Genomic DNA, 5,000 nt, shown 5'->3' with positions numbered 1-5,000 from the left:
CTCTTCTAACCACTCCATACTTATCTCTCCTTTATATTATTATCATTATCATTATTGTTGCACTGCCTTGTGGCTGACGTGGCTGCTTTGCAGTTTGTTGGTCCCTCAACGCTAGTGTATTCTTTAACATCAGGCTCTGACTGACAGTGTGAGGAGACTAGTGGAAAAAGGGGATAAGTGACGAGTTTGGTTTTTTTTTTTGGCTGCAAATTAGCTGAATTTTTGCATGTGGTCTTCTTTTCAGCTGAAAAACATTTCCCTGTAATTTTTTTCGCTGGCTTGCACTTCGTTTTCTTTGTTAGACGAGAAACCAAAAAAAAAACCTCTTGTTTTGCTAAACGATCAAGCCACTATAATACATCAATCTCTCACTACTGCTTCGTTAGCGCAAGTGGATAAGGCGCTGAGCCGACAGGAATCGAATTTATTTTGTTGCGACACCGGCTCGATACGAGGTCGGCCAATTTTTTTTACCGTTCTGTTTCTTTACTTCCTTCAAAAACCAAGATATCAATTTAAAAACAAATTGCATATAGAGAGGGATCTGGAGACATCTTTTGCACAGGTTATTGTGACGTGTGAATCGATCGAGCGTCAACGCAAATACCATTCGGACAGACGGAAAAGAGATGTGACGCGTTAGAGCTCTGTCGACTAATATCTTAAGCATTGTTTTAAAGTACCTTGTAGCCTACCTGGTGGTTGAGAGGCATCATAAAGCCTTGATAAACCCGTAAGTCGTCAACACGTTTCAAAGAAGCAAAATGTGTTCTGTAACCTCGAACGCTGCTTTGATAAAAGCGAGTTATCGATGTTTGAAGAGGCAGCAAAGTCCAAGAGCAGTTCTTGCCCAAGATAAAAACCCTGTCGTGAGGTGTGGCCCACTTGCCAAGCGTTGCTAGCATCAAAGTTTGGAAAGTGAGAACTGCTTTTAGACTTAAAGTTCTTAAAACATTTGTCTTGTATCGAGCGCCATGTTTACCCGCGCACGAGGAGTAAAGAACCCTCCCGGCATGCATTGCGATCACGTTCTGCAGGACAAGAGACAAGACAAGACAAGCTTAAACTAATTACAGAGCTTGTTTTTTCCTTTTTTACCTCATGGTATGACGTAGGTCATGCTATGGGGTATAGGGTTTGGGGGCGAAATTCAATTGAAAATCACTCACTCACTTGTTAGACAATTAATTTATGCATTAAATCTGGATTAAACAAGTTTTCCCATATCTCCCCTCCCCGACAAGTTTGTCTCATTGTTGAAAGTCACGCCATTGTCTCAGCGTACGCATTTGGGGGGGGGGGGGGGGGGGACGTACAAAGGCAAGAATATGTCCAACTACTTGGACAGATTCAAAATGGCGTCCTGTTCCTTCGAAACGTGATGGTTGTTTGATGCCAAACCTGATGGGAACCTACCTTTGTGGAGCCAAAAATGGAAAGGAAATTTGCTACAGAATAGTCGACTGCAGAGAAATGGGAAGAGTAACTAATGTGCGAGCCTGCGAGCCGGAGCTGGAGCCGGAGCCGCGAGCCTATTTTGCGAGCCACTGCGTTTTTTCTTTTTCTTTTTTTTAATGTTAACATTTTACTCAGTAAATGCTACACTTGGCTGAAGAAACAAAACTTTCCAGCGTTAATTTTCGCGCAAGTAGTGCTCGGCTGTCGGTATCAAATTTAATTTCATCGGACGGATTTCCTGATTTCAAAGGTGAATGCTGATTAAGTAAAATTTCAAAATGTTGATGATGTAAAATTGGCTAACATCAAAATATAAACAGGGAAACGTTCAAGTAAGGCGAAGTTTAGGTAAGATGACACATATCGAAAACATTATGGCACCGCAACGAAAGAATATATTACACAAACTCCGTTCGAAATATATGAGAAAACATTAGGTAGAATCCCATTTACTGTGCTACGAACCACTCTTAAACGCATGTAAAATAAAAGAAAATAAAGCTGTACCCCCCTGGGTAAGAAGAGTGTCACATGTGACGTAATACCATAACTCCTTGCGATCGCATATGGACCGTGCTACGAACTACAACAGGTAAGTGGTTTCTTTTACCACCCTTTTCATGCTTTTTTGGCCGTATCACGGCTAACCTCGGCTCTTTTAGAGTCGTTTTTTTCGTTTGTAGGGTAAGTAATTGCTTCCCTTTCAGAAAATATTTTCTCTGGTTCATCCGCAATGAGCAAGAAACGCTATCGTTCACGCTCAAGATCTCGTTCGAGACCAAAGCATGGCCGCCGAAGCGAGCCGGAGCAGTCTCCTCCTCCAAGCCCTCATAAACGTCCGAGATCCTCACACGAGAAACAGGATTCCTTATCCTGAAGACTTTACAGGAAGTCCAGCAAGACCTAAAACACACAAACGATCCTGTGTCATCGATGGAACAACTTTGGCATCAAAACGTCCCAGTCTTCCCGCCAAATTCTAGCGTGGAAACTGACTCGCTCTCTGTGATGGTTCACTCGGACGAAGACCTTATATCCGAAAGTGAGGGCTTGGATACGGCTTTAAAGCCACCAGTACGGGCTAATGAGCCACCAATTCGGGCAAATGAGCCACCAACCGAGGTTTCTGAACCTCAAAGCGGGGCTAATAAACCCGCCGATGAAGCCGTGAAGCGGCCAAACGCGCCAAATGTGTCTGCAAATGGTGGTGATCTATATGATCCAGATTCTCAACATCCCTCATGGGAGCCAAAAGGCGGATTTTACCGCTTTTTTGGAAAAAACACCTCCGTCGGAAGTTATCCTACGATCAAGTAAGCGACATACTTGAAAGTTATTCAATTCCACCTGTTGACTGCCTGTTCTCACCGACTTTGGACAACTCTGTTTTGAATCAAATCTCCCCATTGAAGTTTCGAGAGTATACACAAGAGCGTGACAAAGAACTGGCCTCTGTGCAGAGGTCCATGTTAAACATAACAGGTCCCCTTTGTTGCCTACATGATACTTTATGTTCAGGCCAAGATGTATCTAAAGATGACATAAAATCAATTCTTGAGCAGTCACTATGTTTGTTAGGCTCTGCAAATTTCCAGTTTTCAGCCTTAAGGAGGAAGAAAATCCTCGTGGCCATAAATAAGATTGGCCTGGCTGACCAGCCTCTCCCCAATGCTAAGCGTTTGCTTTTCGGGGACGACTTTCCAAGTATTGCATCAAAGCAAGCGGACCTTTCAAGGGGCCTCGCAAAGAACTTGGGTGCGGCCTCTCGGCCTGCTAAGCGCCCACGCTCAGGGTCATCGCGTCCTCCTAACAAGGAGAGGCCCTTTGCTGGCTCCTACTCTAAGTACAACAACCGTTCAAAAAAACGGGCGTTTCTTTCGTGCCCCCAAACAGGAGGCAAAAGAATCGACTCATTCATAGACAACTGGAGGGGAATAACCTCCGACCCAGACATCCTCAGTATTGCTTTAGATTGCAAAATTCCGTTGGGTTGCAAACCAGTTTAATTTACCATTCCAGTTACAAGTCCCAACCAAGTAAATGCCGACCTCATAGATTCAGAGGTGGAGAACCTCCTCACCAAGGGGCTATTGCAGAAATTCCCCCCATAAGAGAAGGTTTCTTCAGTCGTTTGTTCCTAGTCCCCAAGAAGGGTGGAACTTTTCGACCTGTAATAGACTTGAGTTTCCTGAACAAGTTCGTGGAAAACTCTCACTTCCAGATGGAAAGCGTTCATTGTTTAAAGTCTCTACTTCAAAAAGGCGATTATATGACCACCCTGGATCTGAAAGACGCTTATTTGTCAGTCTCAGTCCACAGGGACTCTCAAAAGTTCCTTCAATTCCTTTGGAGAAACAAATGTTACGCCTTCCAAGGCCTCTGTTTTGGCTTAAATACTGCACCAAGGATCTTCACTAAACTTTTAAAACCCGTAGCAGCATTTCTTCGCAAACGAGGTGTCCGTATGATCCTCTATCTGGACGACTTTCTAATCTTGGGGTCGGCTTATCAGGAGGCACAGAGTCACACAGCTATGGCTGTATCCCTCCTGGAAAGCCTAGGCTTCGCAGTCAATCTGGAAAAGTCATGTTTGATTCCGACCCAAACAATAACATTCCTGGTATTTGTAATCGACTCCACTGTAGAAACACTAAGCCTCCCACAGCAGAAAGTTGTGAAGGTGAAATCCCTTTGCTTGAAGGCAAAGGTAACTCGAACTATGCCTGCTCGTCAAATAGCAAGTGTACTAGGCACTCTAGAGTCGTGTCGCCCAGCAATTTGGCAAGCTCCCCTCCATTTTCGATACTTGCAAATCAGAATGATCCAAGCTCTACATTCGAGCAACCAGAACTTCGATGTGCTTACTACTCTGGATCACGATTCTTTGGAAGAACTTCATTGGTGGGTGTCCAACATCAACTCTGTGAACGGCAGCCCAATAGCACCTCCCGCTCCAATGTTGTTTATAACAACAGACGCATCCAAGGCAGTATGGGGCGCAGTCTGCGAAAGTCAACGCACAAACGGGCGTTGGTCAGACAGCGAACGCACCCAGCACATAAATGTATTGGAGCTCAAGGCTGCCTTTCTAGCCCTAAATTCCTTTCTAAAGAACCAATCCCACAAGGTGGTATGCCTGAGAATGGACAACACAACGGCGGTAGCCCATGTGAACAACAAAGGAGGTACCCATTCACCCTGCCTCTTAGCACTCACATTGGAACTCTGGCAATGGTGCCTGGAGAGGAACATCATGATATCAGCTCAGCACGTCCCTGGCAAGTTGAACACCATAGCGGACTCGGAATCGAGGGTGTTCAACGACAGCAGCGAGTGGAAGATAGACCCTCAAACAATTTCCCCCTTTCTTAAGGGGTGCGAAATCGACCTGTTTGCTTCTCGCCTATCCGCCCAACTTCCCCAGTTCGTCAGTTGGCGTCCAGACCCAGAGGCAGTACACGCGGATGCGTTGACAATGAACTGCGCACCCTTCAAGGGTTACGCCTTTCCACCTTTCAATCTGATCCCAGCTGTCCTAAACA

General features: G+C 45.1%; 1 protein-coding gene across 1 annotated transcript in view; it reads right to left on the bottom strand.

The window, feature by feature from the left end:
* LOC146454837 (uncharacterized) overlaps positions 1-5,000 on the bottom strand; it is an 18,534-nt gene that overhangs the window by 507 nt on the left and 13,027 nt on the right. The window lies entirely within an intron of this gene.

The sequence above is a fragment of the Pavona decussata genome, unplaced genomic scaffold (genome assembly GCF_977016875.1).
Source record: "Pavona decussata unplaced genomic scaffold, jaPavDecu1.1 SCAFFOLD_300, whole genome shotgun sequence".
NCBI lineage: Eukaryota > Metazoa > Cnidaria > Anthozoa > Scleractinia > Agariciidae > Pavona > Pavona decussata.
This window is presented reverse-complemented; position numbering and strand designations above follow the sequence as displayed.